The 21,387-nt window shown below is 40.7% G+C and overlaps 1 pseudogene; it reads left to right on the top strand.

Moving 5' to 3' along the window:
- The first annotated feature begins 106 nt into the window (after positions 1-106).
- LOC119915447 lies at positions 107-13,122 on the top strand (annotated as a pseudogene).
- Positions 13,123-21,387: the final 8,265 nt, after the last annotated feature.

Below are 21,387 nucleotides of genomic sequence, written 5' to 3' on the forward strand. Positions count from 1 at the left end.
AAAACAGAACAGACAGGTAGCAGACGGTAAGTTGATGTACACAAAAAGTGTATTGAATTAAAAATTGTAAATGAGAAATAAACAAACTTTTGTTGACTTCAGGTAATATTTCCTCACAGTCCGCGAGCCAGTAGCCAGTGAGTGCGATAGAGATGGTAAATACAGTGCATGGGTACGTGCTACACACTAGAGAAGGTAAGGTGTGTTTGTTTTGCTGCAGAGTTTAAATTTCAAATCATAATTTAAGGAAATGCAATATACACAGCCTAAATAGAAGGCAGTCGTGCACAGTACACTGTTAAAGTGTGTGAGAATATTTTTGTTGTATAGATCCATTAAAAGTAAATTAACTAATTTGCCTTTTATTTCTCATTGTCCTTACAGTTATCCTATGTGTGTGGGTTCTGCGGTTTTCTCAGCTCAAGTCAACAAGATCTATTGAGCCGTAGACTACGACACGGAAGAGGAGCTCACTTGCCCTGTGTCGCATTAAAATCACACCTTACATTGCCGGACTGTAAGAAGACATCAAACTTTTTTTTGTGAGTAATGTGAATTTGGAGAAACTTGGACTGAGCATAGTTTTTTCACTCCCCTGGGACATCATTTAAAAAATCAACAGACTGTGCATTGCCCTGACATTGCTGAAAATGAAACCTGTGCCTTCGACACTTATATCCTTGACCAGCCATCAAATGACTTTAATGAGGTAGAGGCACAAAGTGGTTCAATTAACAACGGTGGGGAAGAGTATGTAGAAGCTGAGACTCTGGAACATAAAATTGCATCTCTTTTTGATGGTGATGAATGTTGAAATTGGTCATCAGATATACATGTACACTATTTTAAATGCCTGTTTTAAAGGTTTACACTGGACTTGCATGATTCCATCTTGAATGACACAGTCATGTTTTTCTTTAGTGTTTGTTGAAAATAAAAAAAGGAAATTGAAGTGGCTTTGTTTGTGGAAATTGGTGTTTTTTTCAAATCTTAGGAATTTGAGTTGGCCTCAATACTCAAAAATCGAGTGCAGTAAGTTGCCTTGAAATTTAGAGTTTTTATACATATGAAAGATAAGTTATCTGAACAAAAGATAACTGGTTGGCTTGTCAGAACCTTTTCATTTTTACAGTGTACCCTTTGTGAGTTGATTCTATGTTTTTAATAACTAATAAATGTTGTCAACACTTAATCGTTCTGTGTAGGCAAGCAGGAGATGTGTGCGCAGGGAAATCATATTTTAAATAAAGACCTGTATACTCTTCTCTGTCAGATGGAAGTACCTCCAATTACACAGAGCCACCAGAGCTTCTTGATGATCAACAGAACTTCAATCAGACCTTTGAAGAAAGTATGTAGAGGAAACAAACACTTCATAAGTACCCAATAATTATATGCATGAATATTTATTCCCTTAGCCTTAATTATGTAAGTCTTGAAACTGGTTGGTTTTTTTTTTTTTTTTTTTATACCTGTCCTGCCCAGCAGCCTGGTATAGAGTATGATGAGCTGGATACCATATTGTGCCGGACAGATTTTACTTTAACAAGAGAGTATTAATATACTCCTTTGTCTGTTTTATTATTTATTTAATTATGTATTGATTTGTCACCGGGCCGGACAGGTGGGCAGACGTGGGGATGGGGGGGCACAAACAGACAGCACAGAGAAAGGACAACACCTGCAAGAGAAGGGGGATGGAAGGTGGGGACAACAGGGAATAGCAGAGGGAAACACCAATTGCAGAAAGCAGCGAAACCTGCAATAGAACAGAGAGGGGGGCTTGGGGAGGAGAAAAACAACAACAAACAAACAAACACAAACAAACAATAAAAATAATAATAATAATAGTAAAAGACAACCAGCCGAACAGCAGCAATAAACAGCTGACATGGTAAGACATTAAGAGAAAAATGAAAACAAGAAACAGTTACGCACAATAAATAAGCAACACAGCACAGCCACCAGAGCTGGAATAATAACAATTAATTTAAATAAGTAACTGAAAGAAAAGCATCAGGAATAATTCTACCAGGGACAACCTAAATTTGTTTGTGTCTGTGTGTGTTATATATGTGTGTGCGCATAAGCCTTACTCCAGATGCAGATGCAAACGCGGAAGACACCGACCCAACCAACAGACGCCCCAAAAATAAATAAATAAAAATAAAAATAAAAAAGATAATAAAAACGACTATCCAAATGCCAGTTGACTACGCAATGCCGACGGAACGCATGAAGCTTAACACAGCCCTGCCCTGCACCCACACTGCACATCCCGAAAACTAACTTTAACTGGCCAACAGAGAAATGGGGAAGCATGGATCCGAGGCAAACGAAGCAAACCAGGGACGCAAACTGGTCCCTCCAAGCCAACGAGGAAATGCCTCCCCCGGACTCCAATGCACAAACTAAACGCCCAGCAGCCATGTACAGGGAAAAAGCACAATGCATCAAGATGAATCGACAATCGCTCTTCAATCCCACCACAGCATTCCAAACCCCTCAGCCCACCCCAGATCAGGCAAGACCGCCACCAACCCCGTGGCACCCCCGACGCCCCGGGGCTCCAAGGGCAGGACACGAGGCCAATGAGAACCCCCCCCCCCACTCCTTCAACCCTTCTGCCTGGCTCTGTAAATGTATTGTTTTGTGTTGGATGCATGTCATGGATTGTGAAGTGTTGTATGGTGGAGTAAAGATAAGGTGTGTGGTAACTAAGGTGCAGTTAAAATTGGAGGGTAGGTGTGACACAGGCACCCCACAACTGTCAGGTAGAGGAGCCTCCCATCGTGCCCCTCCTATCCCCCAAGCCCTCTGTGTCTAATGTGTAATTAGAATTGAGGGGCGGCCAGTGGGGGAGGAAGGCCCTGCAGCCTGCCTGCCCCCCAGAGTCCTAAGGGTGTATGTAGTGAGACATGATCAAAGGGGGGAAGGTGAAGGAGGTCAAAGGGAGGCTAGAATGGTCCTCCTCACTGGGACCAGATTCCTGACTGGCCCCATCATTCAGTCCCGTCCCCCTCCCCCCTTAGCAGGAGGACGCCAGGTCCCTCCAGCCCAGGGCTTATAGCAAGAGCCCCTCTAGCACTGGCAGCACCCCAGAGTCAGCGACAACCCCGCCCAGCCCCAGGACTTGTCCAGGGGGGCCCAGCCCCCCCAGTGCGCAGACCCGCCCCAGACCCAGAGGCTCCAAAGCCCCAAGCCCCAGACCCCCACACACCCCCAACCCAAAGTCCAACAATCCCCCATCCTTGCCTAATATTTATTCCTGTAGCCTTAATTATAGATTCATAGGCTAATGGTTGTCATTTCTTCAAAATTATAAGTCATTAATAACACAGCACAATTGATGTATAGACACATAGAAGAACTCTAAAGTTTAATTAATTAAAAAAAGTTTGAATGTCTTTTTACCTTTGAAGAATAAATTCTTAATATTCTTCTTATTCTTAATATAAATACAGATTCATCTAACTGTGGTTACCAGGCTGTTTTAGACCACCTGAAACCGACCCAGCAAAAAGATCTGTACACCATGGCCAAGCCTGTTAAAAACCACACTGAAACTACAAGAATATGGATCCAAATGCTGCTGCATAGCATCCTAGATGTGGTAAGTTTTATATGAAGCTTTAGATTGTCTGTCATTTTTTTCTTATTAATGGTAATGATTTATTTACCTTTTTTTCCTTCATTGAACTACTTGTTCAGACAGTTTGATGACATTTTGTAGATATCAAGGCCATGTGCTTCGGAACAAGTGATTAGCTTTTGCTGTGGATAGCCGATGGCCAAAATTAACAAAATCAAAACAAAAAAACCTCTTGACTCAGAAGTATAAATGCAGCTCTATAATCAGGTATTGCAGCAGTATCCTAAACTGGGTTTTCACAGGTGTGTGTCATTTTTTGTTGTTTCACAACAAGCACTGTGCAACCTTTGGGGAATTTGTGCTTATATTTGATGTGTATTAACTTCACTGTCGTTTGTTTCTTGTATTTTATATTAAACCCGGCATAGTTCTATGGGTTATGACAGCTTTGCTGCGTGTATGGTTAGTTTATGAGTATGTTTATTGTGCTGCTGGAAAGATTTTCACACAAACTGTAATTTCTTTGCTGATAGAGGGAGACTGACCAGACTTTTGTTCCTTATGTTTGGATTGATATGGTGAGTTCTATCTGAGATGGACAGCACTTTTTCATTATTCTCACCTGTTCATCTTTAGTGGAAACTCAGATGATTTTCTTTCTGTCCTTCTTCTTTGATTCTTTACCCCATTCCTCTTTCCCTTGTTTTCCTGTGTAGGATTGGATTAATTATCACATTAAGTGGGATCCAGTGAAGTTCTGTGGAATTAAAAGGGTAACAGTTCCTATTGAAGCATTGTGGAAGCCAGATATAACTATTGAAGAGATGTAAGTTTTAAGGTATTTGTATGTCACTGTTTTATTCTTCTGCGCATGCGGGTCACTTTCAGGCCGCGGACAGTTCACACTGAAGTCTGATATGGGCCACATTTAAACAATAATGTGAACTGCCAAACAAAAAAAATCGGATCTGGGATAAAATCACAATTGAGTATCAAGTCTGCAGTCTGAACGTAGCCTTAGACTTGTTTAAATATAGAGGACTGATTAATGAACTGCAGTTTACAATATTATTTTTACTGGGGAACAAAGCGCTAGGTCCTGGAAGGAGAGTGTAACTTTTGTAAGGAACGTAGCTCCAAGATACAGTGGTTATGTTTATGTTTTAAAAATTATAATGTACCTATACTGGAACAAATATTTAGGTACAAGGGAAGGCACAACAAAATCCATTTGACGGTCAACCCGAAGGGTGCTGGTGGGCCGGACTCAAAACCCTAAATTGCCCTCTTGCCTTCTACTCCAAGTGCAATTCCCGCTTTACCAGACACACACAGTTTCTGTGTGCATTGACTTTGGTGCCCATGCGCACTGGATGCTGAGCCCAGTCACACACAAAACTGCTCCTAGGCTTCTGAAAATGTCAGGTAATCCCCATGAGACATTCTTTTTATTTTTATTAACCTGCAATCCACTTTCTGACAGTGAGAGTAATTACACAACACTGTCAATATGTGCTTTAATTCAAGGTCTTTCCTAAATGCAAATTTGCTACCCCTCATTCCCTGTACTTCTTCCATACTGGTAGGTACACAGTAAGTAGCCTACAGTAATTCAGTATTACTACCCTATAGCCTATGTACAAATATTGACTAAAATGTTGGAACAGTATGATGCAGTATGTGATGTTGTCACACCATTTAGATAGAGTGTGTATATAACCAAAAAAGTTAAATTAGAGAAAAATCAGGCAAGCTCCAAGGGAATCACAGATAATCCAAAAACATTGGGAACTAAACATGGGCTATAATATACGAGAGGGGTGAGGATAAAAAGGGACAGGTGAAACTAAGGACAAGGAGGAGAGATGATTAACAAAGTAAAACAGGAAACAGAATTCATGAAAAATGAAATACATAAGACAATACACAGAGCGGGATAACGCAAAGACAGGAAGTGAAGTTAATAAGGACACACGAGGAGAGGTTAAACTAAATTAAATAGCCATAGTGCATGTGTGTGTTTTCTTATACAGGACAGAGAAGGATAAGGCCCCTCCGAGTCCTTACCTCATCGTTCGTTCTTCAGGTTGGGTCGAACGTCTGAATGATATGGTTCTGGTCAACACCTGCAAAATGTTTACAAAGTTTACAAATTCCCCTTCGACATGCAGCGCTGCACCATAACTTTCAAGTCGGTCGTACACAATGGTGAGCCTGTAACCGGTTGTCTTTGCTTTTATGTATTGTAATGACTTTAACCATTTATTGTCACATGAGCACACAACAGCAGATGCCACAGCATTTGTTCTTTGTTGACCTGATAAGAAACCTCACAGTTTTATTTTTATTTCCCTCCTCAGACGAGGAAATACAGCTTATTGATTTTTACAACCATGGCACGTTGCCTGTGTGGACTAACAAGTTGCCGACCCAGTATGAGTGGCTGGTCATCAGCAAGACGGCCACAGTCAAAACTATTGACACTTTAGGCTTCAACCAAAGCATGCTTGTTTACACTGTAAGTATTTCTGGATTCAAACACACAGAATTGGAAATTATTTTCCACTCAAGTACGTACATGTGCTTCTTCTATTTCACTGCTAATACTTGTTTCTTTAAGCAAATATCTACATGTAGAATTTATACTGTTGCAGTTTTATTGCTACTCTTTTTTCTTTTGGTACCGGGGGAAACAGGTGTTCTCTACTCTATAGCTTTGTCTTACTCCTCACCTAAGATTTCTAAACCAGCAGACCAGGACAAAAATTAAAACTGATTCAATAAAGGATCAATAAAACCGAGTCATAACTGTTTTGTCCACATTAAGAGTTAATATTAAGAGAGACCTCCCTCAGTGAAAACAGTGTTGTGTTCTGGAGTGGATGGCGTTTTAGTTGTCCTCCCGTTGCAGTTTGTCATCAATGATTACGCCCAGGTATTGTTGGGGTTTGGTCAGGTTTGGTTATTAGCTGAATATCAAAGATATTCTAGAAATATTAAAACTATTAGTATTCAAATTATTAATTATAATTAATAAAACCAACTGTTACTACAACATTATATACAAATGACTTCTTAAAATTATAATAGGATTTATTCAACTCAAGCATAGATCAATGATCAATAACTTTAGCAAGTAAATCACTATTAACTATTCTAAGTAAAATGAAATAAAGCCAATAAAACAAATCATACAAAAGTATACAACAAGCCAGCAAGCATGTGTGTGTGTGAATGAAAGACAAAGCAGGGGGAGAGACTAAGAGAGGGGTGGATCCGACCACGTGGGTGGTCGCAGATATGGATCAAAATGGGCTTGAGGCCAGCTGATTTTGGAATCAAGATGGTAGTTCAGACCATGTGATTTCAAGATCAAGATGGTGGAAATTCACTCTCCCCTGAACTGAAAAATTGGAAACGCACTCTGGTGCTAGCCTGCTGTGGGTCACAGGTCTGGTTAGCTTCAGAGATCACGTTGTGTGTGCATGTTGGGTTAGTAAGCAGAAGGAGGAGAGAAAGGCACAGAGAAAAGCTATATACATACAATATACCACAAACTATCTTACAGCCACCAGCAGTGAATGTTCATTCAGCAGTATTATGTCCAGTAACAATATCATCTATGTTGTCTGCTGTGATTGTCTGAGATGGAATAGATGTTTTTTCTAAAATCGATCAGTATGTCCTGCAATGCTTGTATTGACCTTCAGTGAGATGCCTTCTACCACTTAAACCTTCCCAGTGCACAGACTCAGTTGTGAAGCAGAATTACCATTCACATGCAGGCTCATGCCAACTGTCAGAATACAAAATGTACAGTAAGGGGGATAAAATACAGCCCCGAGGTGCACCAGTGGAGGAAAGCCATTCATCAAACAGGACTCCAGTAACTCTGACTCACTGGAGTCTGTTTTTCCAGTATACAGAGAGGTCTTAGGAGAAGTGGGATATTAGCTTCTCTGCCAAGATATGGGGTTGTATGACATTAAAAACAGAGAAGTCGATGAATAAGAGGCAAGCATGAGCTTTTCTTTATTCGAGATGGCTTTAAAGGAGGTTGAGTAAGGTGAGTGTAGCATCCTCCACCCCTCTATCCATAGTTTTCACCTGACGTCACAATCCAAGGAAAACGCTCCCTTGGAGGGCAAAAAAGACCAATATGCAAGTGATACACTGTTACTTTGAGTTTGTTACTTTTGCGTTACTAAAATTCTGGATGGTTGTTTTGATTTTGGATTTACTAATAGAGGAGGAGACAAGCCTGGGCTGTGTTAGGTGAGAGATTCCCCAGAAAGTAAAAGTAAACATACCGCAGCCGAGCAGTGGCAGGGACCTGCCGTTTTATTAATGGTAGAAATGCGGCAATGGGTGCTGTAACGTCATATGGATCGGATATTCCCAACACTTGCAGTTTGTGTTCATATCTTTCTTTTTCTTAAGTTGAAAGGTGAGGTAAAATCTGACTGCTTCTGCGGCATCTCTACGGGGGAGTCGCGGTGGTCTGTTGTTTTGCCCTCCAGGTCAACGCACATGTCAAATGACTGAAAACTATGAATTGCTTCTAGAAGCGAACTTTAGTTATGTTATTACTTATAGATTCTAGGGCTATCCCCAACTAAGGATTAACATAGTCGAATCAGAATTGTCAAGTCTTGCCTATAGTCGACTGGTAGTCGAATCGTGTGTTTTTGTGCACAGCGATTGAGAGCGGGGTCGGGTAACACGCGGTAGCTCTGCTTTAATCTCAAGAAGCTGCAGAGCTGCAGTCTCTATTCATTAGTCATTGTGACTTAAACTGTACATTTCCAGCTAAACTGAGGCTTATTGTTGACCATTTTCTCTATGATCGCCTGCCCTTCACCGGTCACGTGCAGAGTTTTGCGTCACGGTTCCTCGCGGGTCTATTTCAAGTAGCCCACTATTTAAAAACAATAAAATATTCTTTGTATGGTTCATCAATGGTGATAAATGATCCGAAAGTCCCCCGAGGTGCGACAACTCGGCACAACACCTTTGAAGCAACTGTTCCTATTCTGCAATTACACGAATATACATTACGCCTACACATGCGCACTGATGCCCCAGGGTTAGGGTTACAATTATGGATTTATTCACGCACTTTAAAAACATTTGTTAAATCCTTTTTTGTTACATGTTTATTTACAGCATTAAACGTTGAAATGTATATTTTAATAGGCTGTATATTAACTTATTGGGAGAAAACTGGTAGTTCTATTAAAAATCAGACATTGAGCACCCCCATATCACCAAAATGGCATGATCCTTGTTTAGCCGCAGAGCTTCCACTGTGAGATTGACAGTAGAATCAGGCTCCGCCCATCGAAGTATCAAATCTTCAACTATTCGGGGTCAGCCCTAATAGATTTATATACATTTTATCAAATCACTTCATGAGAGTCACTCAGCACTTTGGCAAAAAAAATTGTAATGGAAATTACATTCAGAGAGATCTGAAATATGTGGTGTGTAATGTTGCAAAGTTGGCTGGCACAAGACTTTAGAAGATTTCAATACCATTGATTGCTCTATAACAACTCGTTCTCCAGTGGACACAAGTGCACTGATACAGTCAAGTTCTTCTTTAAAGTAATGTTCATCAAATCTCAGATTAAAGTCATTAAGTCCATTTGCCAGGTCAGCATTATTGTCAAAGGAGCCAGTATCCCCACTCGCCTTCTCCTGCACCCCCACCATAGTCTTAATCCCCTTCCATGCAGCTATTGGCCTGCACTATTTCTGTTATATATCTGGCACTATAGCAGCTAAAATCTCAGATCAGATCTGAAATCAGAAACCAGGCCTTGGGGCCATCACAACCAAAACAGTAAGTTTGTGGGCCGGATTCATGCAATAATTCTGTTGGTTCATCACTACAAGTGATCCCTTTCACATTGTCATATGGTTTTTACATCATTTGATACACGGTTATGTAATATAGAGATGATAGCTGCTTTTAGTAAATAATTTGAAGACTTCCTCAACCACTGCAGATGTGTGCAGATTACCTTGTGTTTGCAATCTGGGTCCTACATATTTTCCTTTTTTAAGAAGTATAGGAGTAGGAAGTTCAGCCACCTGACTCTTAAACTTAATTTCACAGATCACCATGAAGAGGCGGTCTCTGCTCTACGTTGTCAACTTCATGTTGCCTGTCCTGTTCTTCTTGTGTCTGGACTTGGCCTCCTTCCTGATCTCAGACAAAGAGGGCGAGAAGCTCAGCTTCAAGGTCACTGTGCTGCTTGCTGTCACTGTCACTAATTCTAAATGAAATTCTGCCTGCCACGTCAGACAAGATTCCACTTATAGGTAATGATGCTACAGCGCACATACTGACTCATTGTGTGGTTATTTGTCCACATTAATGATGTTGCTTTTTCTTTTTTTTTTAGCGGCCTACTGTATTGGGAGTTTTGGTTTGATGATGCTCAGCCTCCTGGAGACAATTTTGGTGATGCATCTGATGGAGAAAGACTCTGCATCCGATGACAGCAAGGCAGACAGAGACCGAAGCTCAAGTGAGGACTGTAGGGACAAACAAGGTAAATTCAACTTTTTTAGAGGTGAGATTTAGCATAGATTTCTACTTCTGTATCTCAACTCAAATTGTTGTTTGCTGTTATTACATTTTATTGCAATAATGGTGTACACCTTAAATTATGATTTAAATTAGGGCTGAAACGAAACTAAAGAAAACAACAACTCTGTAATGTTACCATCCATCCACTGTAAAACAAAACTTATCACACCTCGGCAACAGCAGGACGGCACCTGAACAAAAAGCCCCAGTGTTCTGCCAGCGGACCACAGACAAGGTAAAAGCAACTTTAGCATTTAACTGAAATCATGATTGATTGTTGAGTTGAAGGCTAGCCAAAGTAAGCCGCAGTCCTCAGCTGTAAATGTATACACGTGCGTTTGTTGTTCTCCTTTTTGGGCCGTGAGTTGTAACCTTACAGTCATTAGTTAACTGGGTTCGGGGAGCTGCACCTTTTAACTCAGACAATCCCTGCTACGTGCGTGTGCTAATCCATCCTTTTACCCAGATTCTTTGTCTTTATTATGCATCGATGAATCATTGAAATAATCTATTGAAGCTTGGAATACTAAAATCATCGTTAGCTGCAGCCCTAATTTAAATACTCACTGACACAATTACAATATATAATAACCACTGGTTAATTTTATCATTTTGAATGCTATAACTTTGTGCGAAACATATCCTTTTAGACGAGAAGAAATGGACTCACTGTGGGTCTGCCTGTGATGTGTCTACTGGTGAAACTCTATCTGGACTGCTGTCGGTGGCCAAAGAGGTTAGAATTGGGTTGAACTTTTTAATTCAATTTCATTTATAAAGCACCAACAGAAGTTATCTCATTGCACTTGTCTAGACCATACCGTAGTAGCCTAATATTATTTACAGAGACCCAACAATTCCCACCATGAGCAATCACTTGACGACAGCAGCAAGGAAAAACTCCCTTTTAGCAGGTAGAAACCTTGAGTAGAACCTAGACTCAGGGTGGCCGGCCATCTGCCTCGACTGGTTGGGTGGTGGGGGGAAGACCAACACCATATCCACACAGAAGTAAAACAGTGAAGGTGGTCGTGGTACAGACATCAATGAAAATTAATAATATTATGATGATGGCAATATTAATGAATTTAATATCACTAATAACAAGCAGCAGGTGTTGAGCCTGGAGCCAGAAACACCTGCAGAAAGCGATAGAAGGAGATGAGAAAGCACAAAGAAGAGGAAGAAGTCGAGTTAGTAGCATGCATTAGTGGGATAATAATGCATATAGGTGGAGAGGGAGATAAGGAGAGGGGCTCAGTGCATCATGGGAGGACTCCCGGCAGTCTAGGCCTATAGTAGCATAACTAAGGGATGGTTCAGGACTCACCTGAGCCAACTCTAACTATAAGCTTTATCAAAGAGGAAAGTCTTAAGCCTACTCTTAAATGTGGAGATGGTGTCTGCCTCCTGAACCCGAACTGGAACCTGGTTTCACAGGAGAGGAGCTTGATAGCTGAACGCTCTGGCTCCCATTCTACTTTTAGAGACTTTAGGAACCACAAGTAACCCTGCATTCTGGGAGTGCAGCGCTCTGGTGGGGTAGTAAGGTACTATGAGGCTTTTAAAAGAAGATTCTGTCTGATCATTGAGGGCTTTTTAGGTGAGCAAAAGGATTTTAAATTTTATTCTGGAGTTTACAGGGAGCCAGTGCAGAGAAGCTAATAGAGAGAAATATGATCTCTTTTCCTAGCTCTTGTCGATACATATGCTGCAGCATGATAGATCAGCTGGAGAGTTTTAAGGGACTAATTCGAAAATTGCAGGTTATCCAGGGTCAGTTCACCCAAATTTAAAAAAACAAACAAAAATAGGAAACTCTAAAAACTGTGGACAGTATGCTTTTGATTAAAGTCAGGGATTCTGTTTGAGGGAAGAGATGTAGCTGTTGTAGCTAGACAATTTGCATTACAAGATACCATTATGGGTAAGTGAGAAAATGCGTTTGATTTTAACTAAGATGAACCAACACTTTTATTCTCATCATAATGGACACAAAAACCAGAATGTCAAATATAGCAGCTTGCTATCTTGTGTTCCATAATTTCATTAATTACCTGTTTACTAAACCATATCTGCAGGATAGCAGCAGCAAACTGACGGAGGACTCCCATTCCTTGGAGAAGCTCTCAGATGACCTGATGAAGGTGGAGAAAACACTGACTGTGCTCCTCAACAGCAGGAAGGATGAAGGAAAGCCTGGATACTGGACCAGAGTGTCTAAAAGAATCAACAAAGTTTTCATCATTGTCTACGTCACAGTGGTCGGTCTGTTTTTATCTTGTATCTCTTTAACATGGTACCATGCAGCGGACGAGTAGTGCTAAAGTTCAAAAATACAATTAAGTCATTGTTCCACTTAACATGGACATTACCACATTTGTAGTGTGTTCACACCTGTAGTTCAAGAAAAAAAAGAACCCATTGTTGCTTTACGTACTCCATTGAGGGTTCGCGCTGACTTGTTATGAACCAACAACACGGACCCATAGAGGAATTAGTTTGTGTAGACTGACAGCAACTTATGCTGCAGTTTACTGTGCTGATTACAAGACCTCTGCAATCAAATAATTACTATTATTAATGTTAATTTATGGCAGTGCTATTCCACTGTGAGCAGAAACATTTTAAACAGTTTTATAACATAGCACAGTCTCAGTGAAGATCACAGTTTTAGCCACAACATAAAGTGCAGAGGATCTTTTTTAAGCAAACCATGTGGGGACAACGACAGCTGACCGAAATCCAACCAATTCTCAGTTGATCATTCTGGCAATTAATTAGGTGTTGTAACCCCCCCCCGCGCCTTAGCTGCAAATTATATTCGATTGCTGCATGGAAAACAAGTTGATGGAGAACCAATTAATTAAATCAAAAATTAATGGCGCCATTGTTAAACAAAAAGATAAGAAATTAGATTATAATATATAGAAGATTTAGTTTTTTCTTATTATAATCTTTGTACATTTTAAATGTTTACATTTAAATCATGTTGTTTTAAATGTTGGTTTTGCTTTGTCAAAACTAAAGAGATAAAATAATAAGCAGGTAGACAGGAGTGCTTCTTAGGGTATTATCTTCAAACAGTACAAGTAGACAGGTTTTGCCAAGCAAAGACAGGAAAACAGGGAGTTTGACCCAAATGCAAACGCTTAGGCAGAGCAGAGTCAGTTATGTGTTTATTTAAACCAGGGGATGGCAACTTACAGAAACAGATGAGGCAGTCCAAGGGAATAAATAAGTCCAAACACAGGTACTAACAGAAAGTGGAGCGCATGAATCCAATAATAAATACAAAACATAAATACAACCACAGCAGAGATAATTGAGGGAACAGGCAGAGACACTCGACAAAATACCAAGACGATCAGACAAGAACAAAGAGAACATGCATACCTAAATACCCAAGAGGCAGGTGACAAAACCACTGGTGGACACAATCAGGGAAACTCAACACCGACAGGAAGCAAAGTATGCACCAAGGAAAGACAACTTTAAAATAATACAGGATATACAAAACAAAAACCCCAAACCGTGACAGACAAGCTAGTTAAGCTAATGAAGAAAAACCTACTGACGTCTTTGGATATCTCCATCTGTCACGTGACTCTTGCCTTGCAGGTCGTAGCAGACCCCTCGAGAGTCATCCAGGATAAATTGAAGATACTCAAAGACCTTTTGTCCCTCATCCAAGAGACTTCTTCAGTTCTGAAAGTTTCATCTGGGTCTGAAAACATGTATCAGACTTCTGAAATAAACAGTCAAGACAAACTCTGTTACGACGTGTTCTGGTTCATTGTGATCGACATCAATTTGGGATTTTGAGTGTCTCAACAATCTCAGGAAGCAAGATTTTGTTGTTGCAGTCCGTTTTCAAAGGTTGAGTGAGGCATTAAGGGATTACAAGGGATACATTAGGTTTAGGGAAAGAAAGACATGAAACCTGATTGGGAACCTTAAAATGTTCTAATATGTCAGCTACTCAGCCTTTTCCAGCTGCCTGGGTGTGCTTGGACTATTTATGAGTGCATGCAGTAATGATCCCTTAAATATTCAAAGGTGCAAGAGATGTACTGGGTTGACAGCAAAGTTGATCAGCCCACAGTGTGGTAGACATCAGCAGTCTCTGGTGTTTCCTGCATTTGGTGTTTCAACAAAGGATTGGTCATTTAATTTTCCCAGCCCACCTTCCAGTGAGAAGAAGTGGTATTTTACCACAAGGTAATATTTCTAGAGAGCACATAGTGGACAGCGATGCACATTTGTTGTAGACTACTCTCACAGACTTTGGATTCTCACTGGTCCTGCAATCATAATGCTTGCTGGCTTTCTCTTTTTCCTCCTGTAAGGTTTCTCTTGTCCTCTTAGTGTACCAGCTGATGGATATCACCCAGAGAGCCTATTTAGACTGAGATGACTGTTAAAACGTATTTAGTGGTTGGATAGATAAACTGGTACTCTACATGCCCGCCAACATCTGTCTGTGGCCAAAAGCACCTAATGCATATATTTGTGAGCTGTAGTTTAAAGTGGACTGATACTAAAAGACTGATAAAAAATTCACAAACGTAAGATTGTAAATTCAGAAGCAGTGGATAAGTAGAGTAATATATTAATGGGCTTTGAGGTTGTAATTTAAAGCATGATAATGTGATGATGATAACGATAATGATAGATCTTTTTTATAGTGAATGTGCCTTATGTTTTAGCTGTGGATGGGGAGTCTTCTGAGAAAGTGTATAGTTTTCAGGATGTTTTAAACCAGTGATTCTCTCGACCTTTTCATGTGATTTCATTTCAAGGACCCCTAAAGTGACACAAATAAGACCACGGACCCCCATTTTCTAAGATTTTGTCCCTGAATCTCCCATCTCATAGGACAGGGGTATTCAAAGAGGTCCAGTTAGAGAAAATTTCCCGAAGCGAAGGTCGGGAACATCAAAACGAGTAATTTGGGTTATTATTCAGTACCATAACATTTAGTTGTATCAACATGTTTTTAGTCAACAACTGACTGTCAAATCAAATATTTCAAGAATTCACATCGAACTGGAAGGATAATAAATAACTTCTCTAATAATATATTCTAAATTTAAGTAAACTAAAGGCTGCATTTAAAAAAAATACGAGTTTTTAAATGTGCAATAAAGTGCTTAATTTCAGAAAACAATAAATTAAAAGTGTAGGTGAAGTGATTGAAGTGTAGTCTCAACCAATTTTATATATATATATATAATAAGTTTTTTACCTTCTCTTTCATTCCCTCTTACCACTTTCCTACTTTCTCTTGTTCAGTGAGAAACGTGACCTCTGGCTAGGATTCGAGATATAAGAGATATTCTGGTTTTGAACTGCCAATGGGAAGAATGTTCATGTAAGAATATGTACATTCTTAGTTGAAAGCCATGTGAAATCTTTTTTTCTCCTCTCTCCGTGTGTGCATCTCACTTGCGGACTCGGCTTGCAATGCTTATCGGAATGCACAGACTTGATTGGCTGAGCAGCATCACATTAGACGATTGGAATACATGCAAGTGGTCTGTGAGAATTTCCTGTGCTGCTAACCCAGTACAGTAAACGCTAGAAAATGTACAATAGAAATGCTCCGTCATGAGGTAGTAATTCTCAATAATTAATCGGCTAATTGGTCCGGGTCCAGAGAGGATGAATGCGGTTCGCCAATTAGTAAATTCTGTTATAGGATTTTGTTTTTTATTCATTCTGGAAGTGGTATTTGTGTTTGTTTCAGGGACCATTTATCTATTACTTTGCATGATGTCAAGAACTTGATTTTAATGACATTTCTGATCAACAAATGGCGATACACAGAAACAACATATTTCTTTCTAAACTTTCCAACTTCTTTACCCAGTGTGTGGTACTCAGGCCAAGCCCATATAATCCCATGCACTGAGCACCTTTCTTCTCCTCTCGCTCTCAATCTGTATGCATTCTTATCTTGTTAATGCATGTTACTAATCCAACTGTTCAATCTCCTGTAGTTTTGTGCTGTCTTGTCTCTTCCTCTCTGTTTCTGTAGGTATTCCTTCTGGGGCTGTAGAGTCTGGATATATGATTGCAAGCCACCTACTGCCTTCAGACAGAGTGCATTTGCTCTTGTTTTGTGTCTGTTATACATTCATCCAGGCAGTGCACACATAGACATAAAAAGTGGCTTGAGCACCAGGGGCGCCCCCAGAAAACTTTCCCAGGGGTGGCCAGATGGGGCCACTGAACATCCTGGGGTGGCACACTAAACCAAAAGCCATAGCTGAATTTCAGGAATTCTATTATGCAGTATATAGGCTAGTTGAATACTACATAAAAATATGAGTTAAAGAATCACAGACTGATATACTTTTGTTTCTTATTTTACAATTAAAATTGTCCACAGACTAAAACCAATTCAGTTAATATTCCATAAAAATCCTGCCTGGTGTGTTATCTGTATGTAATCCAGTAACATTTACTGGGAACAAGCCAACTCAAGATTACAGACATCATGGAGCATAAATATTTTTCTTTAAATTCAAATTGAAATATACGATATGTGTCTGTATAGAGTTGTGTAATTATTTGTTAAAATACTAAGTTTGGTGTTATTCTTGTTGCAAACAATTAGGATAGTTATTTTTGAAATATCCCACTTTTTAACAACCGATTTGACCAGTGTCATATTTATATGTAAAAATTGTGGTGTGGCACAGACCATTTCAAAACGTAAATACCAGTAAAACTACAATACTTTCTCTTTCTTCTATGTTTTTTAACATGCTAACAAACAGCATGGCTCCACAAAATACTTAACATGAGAGCGCGAGAGAGAGAGAGAGGAGTGCACTGACACAAGTTACAGTACCACTGTTACAAACCTAGATTAAGAATGCAGTATTTAAGCAAACACAACCAAGCTCAGAACAAATGAGCCTACAGGGCCATAAGCAAAGAGCAGTAAGCTCAACACCAATTAAGTCAACAACACGCACAGACAACGTTTTAGGGATCCAGAGCTTTTCTATAGCCGCTTTCCACAGAGATCGTGCGATCATAATGGAAAGAATGTCGGCCAATATATCCCATTCCCAGCTCTGTACCTTTCATACAGCGCAGCGAGCCAGCAAACTGGCCTAATAATCCCGAATTAAAAGGCAGTATGAAAGTGGCTATATGACAACAACATCATGACAACAACCGTAATCCATAGCCTAGTCTCAACCGATCCAGCACAACAATTTGCCCATGCAGGGACCAGCAGCAGAGTCAGGATGATAAAAGAAGCTTTCACTCACCAGAGCTAAGGCCTCACGTGAGGAGAAAGCCAGTCACAATTTTAGAAACGTGATTGCCATCTACATGGACGAATCAGAGGCCTCTCCTAAAATAAACATCACAGTCTGTCACATCTCAGGGTCAGAGGTTACCCTCTTAAAGTGGCGGAGCCTAATATGAGAACACTTGTATGTTGCTATTTATCTTTTAACTCAAACCAAGGGGTTACATAATATACAGTATATAGCATTTTATGCATATGCTCCTTGCCAGGGGGGGCCACTAGGGTGGCCACCCATTTTCTTAAGGTGGCCACGTCGCTGTGTAAATTTAACCAGCGCCGTTGAAAAAGCTTATTAGGAGTCGGCTGTTGTTCGCTAGACAAAGTTATCGGCCCTGTTAAAATGACAGTTAATGTGAGTTACAGTTGCACCTAGTGTTGGACCGTGACTTTAAATTACCCTTTTTAAACTATGTGTAGTCTCTGGTCCCGCATGTTCTTTCATGAAGCAATAGGAGAACATGTTTTTGGTCCAAGTTAATCAGTTTTATTACAAGTAAATGAATAAAGCTTACAGAGCTCTGGGTCGATCTTCCTTTCTCTGACAAACAACAAGCTGTATCAGTTCATGAAGTCTGACTGGCTATCTCTCCCTGACCCAGTGTTTTAGTATACATCATCACGTCATAAAACAATAAAACAAAAGAGTAGGTCAGTCCATGATTGGCCCAAGTCCTCTGACCCCAATGTTTGTCCTCTGACTCCACGAATCACCATGCTGTTGCTGGGCAGATTACGAGCGTAGTTCCTGAAATAAGATATCTTAGGGGAAGAGATGTTTTGTACCACATTCCAAACCACCCCTCTCCCATTGTTCCTAAGTAAGTGTCCTTATCTGATGCAGAGGACCCCTGTTTCTGCACCTCTCCAAAAAAAACATCAGGTCTAGTTTAATAAATGATAAACCAACATATAAACTTCTACCTATAAACTACATCAGAGATCAATATAAGAAAACACAATAATTTTGGTTACCCTGAGTAATACAAAAATCGTTTCCCTCTCCCAGCCATGCCATCACCTCCCCCTGGACCATTTGATAGGGAGGTGGAGCATTCCTTTTCTCCACCGCTGCGACTATTGCACGCTCGCAGAGGGACCTGATGCATGGAATACAACAATCCCACACAAGCAATCATCCCAACCAGAGACATGACCACCGACACAATGAGAGTTTTCCATTTACCAAACCACTGCTCAAATATACCACCTAATGGGTTGTCTATCCCTGAAGCTTCATGCATTTCCTTTGAGAGTGCTCTAAGGCCTTCCAGCGCCTTAGTCACAGATCCATCTGGTGTTGGTTTTCTGGTTGTTTGGTACCCCTGCCTCTCAGACCGTCCTCCCACCATAATATTGGTACCACAATCATACATGCAATTAATGAAACAATACACAAAAACCATCCCTTTTGGAAGAGCCCGTTGTCTGGGATGTACATCGTTCTGAAAAACTATCACACAAGATTATAATAGAAAATAAAACAAGCACACAAAATAAATGAATAAAATATATAAGTAAAAGCAAGCTAAATCCTTCAAGAATTCTGGGACTGTCCTCTCATATGTATCCTGGCAAAATCTTTCCCAGGAGAGTACTTATACCCCGCTCATCTGCTCACCAGAAAATGAATCAAAGGAAACAGATTAAAGTGAGTTCAATGTGTCTCTGAGTTCACTGAGTATCTCTTATCTGTTCGAGGGTCCTAGTGGGAGGATCTGTTGCTGCACACTGGCTCCAATGGTACCAGGTTTCTCCTTTTCCGTGCAGCTTTTCTGTCACCTTGTAGGGTCCCGTCCACCTTGGCTCAGACCACTTCCGTTTGATCCCCTTCAGTAAAACCCACTCCGTGGATGGCGATGTCCCTTCGTCCGACACCCCCTTTGCTGCTGCAACCTGTTTGCAGAAAGCTGACACCAATGCTGTTATTTGATAATAATAAAGTTTATACCTTACTGGGCTTTTATCTGCTTCCTCAGTGAGCAGTCCAGCTCCCAGTCCTGGGAACTGTTGTCCTGTCATTAACTCATAAGGAGTAAACCCCGTCATTGAGTTAATTGAACTGCGGATGGACATTAGGACAATTGGTAGAGCTTCTACCCAGCTCAGTTTAGGTTGTGCACACACTTTACCAATTTTTGCTTTGATGTTTTGATTCATCCTTTCCACTTTCACTTGGGATTAAGGATGATACACGGTACCAAATGCATGTTTCAGGCCTAATGCTTTCTCTACAGCCTGCAGGTCTTTGTTTTTAAAATGTGTGCCATTGTCTGACCTTACTCTTGTAGTGAACAACAGTGTGGATTTGTGCCTGTTATATTAAATAAATTTACTACTACTACTCCAAATTCCTCTCTTCTCTCCCACAGAAAAGCAGGGTGGTTAATTATCAACCCTCAACAGACGGTTGAAGAGACCCCAACAGAAGGGGGGTGGAGAGGTCACTTTCCCTAAGTGCTATTCCTGAGCAGTTGATCGTAAAACTGGCCACCTTTGGCAACAGCCGCGATAAGTCTCTGCCTGAATTGTTAAAATGACAAAGAAACTAACCGGAGATTACAAACAGCCTATCAGAACTCTCCTTGTAGGGGGGCAGGAAACCCTAAACTGCCCCCCCCCACACATGTAACCGTAGCAACTGACCTTTTTTCTTTTATAGGCATTAAAAGTTTAGAAAGACAGTCCCTTTAGAAGGACTGCCCTCTGGGGAACCACGCCCCACACAACAAAAGAGCGACACACGACATTGCCCGCCCTCTTCTCTTCCGCTTTCTGCTCTGCTCTCTGGATGCTTCGACACACATCTGGCGAATCTTCACCGAGGTCAGACCCAGCCACGTGGTCTCACCAGCGGCAACGAAGGACACTTGAAAACAGCTGTGGTTCAGGAGGTAGAGCTGATTGGCCATTAATCGGAAGGTCGGCGGTTCAATCCCTGGCTCCCCCTGGTTGCGTGTCGAAGTGTCCTTGGGCAAGATACTGAACCCCGAATTGCCCCTGGTGGCTGTTACGCCAGTGTATGAATGTGTGTGAATGTTAGTTTCCGTTTGAGCACTTAGGCTCAGTGTATGAATGTGTATAACTGGTGAATGCAGATGTAGTGTAAAAAGCGCTTTGAGTGGTCGAAAAGACTAGAAAGGCGCTATAAAAATACGGAGCATTTACATTTGTTTAGCCATTGTTTATTTCTCTAATGTATTTAACCACCTTTATGCCAAGAGAAGTTACCCTTTAGATATGAGACTGACCGATTGATTTAAGATAATTGAGCAATTATTAACTAACTGATCACTGGTGAATAATTGTGTAATTATTAAAAGCTACCTAGAAGTCCCCAGAGGGCAGTCCTTCTAAAGGGACTGTCTTTCTAAACTTTTAATGCCTATAAAAGAAAAAAGGTCAGTTGCCACGGTTACATGTGTGTGGGGGGGCAGTTTAGGGTTTCCTGCCCCCCTACAAGGAGAGTTCTGATAGGCTGTTTGTAATCTCTGGTTAGTTTCTTTGTCATTTTAACAATTCAGGCAGAGACTTATCGCGGCTGTTGCCAAAGGTGGCCAGTTTTACGATCAACTGCTCAGGAATAGCACTTAGGGAAAGTGACCTCTCCACCCCCCTTCTGTTGGGGTCTCTTCAACCGTCTGTTGAGGGTTGATAATTAACCACCCTGCTTTTCTGTGGGAGAGAAGAGAGGAATTTGGAGTAGTAGTAGTAAATTTATTTAATATAACAGGCACAAATCCACACTGTATATGCTGCTTTCAGTCCCTCCGTAGGATGCCTGTAGCAACACCCTCTGTGAACAGTGTTTCCTCTGGGTCAACGGAGTTGCTTGCAGATCTTCTCTGACCTTCACATCTTTCTGCA

The sequence above is a fragment of the Micropterus salmoides genome, unplaced genomic scaffold (assembly GCF_014851395.1).
Source record: "Micropterus salmoides isolate LMB-PRFRI ecotype aquatic unplaced genomic scaffold, ASM1485139v1 Ms_hic_scaffold_21, whole genome shotgun sequence".
NCBI classification, from domain to species: Eukaryota; Metazoa; Chordata; class Actinopteri; order Centrarchiformes; family Centrarchidae; genus Micropterus; species Micropterus salmoides.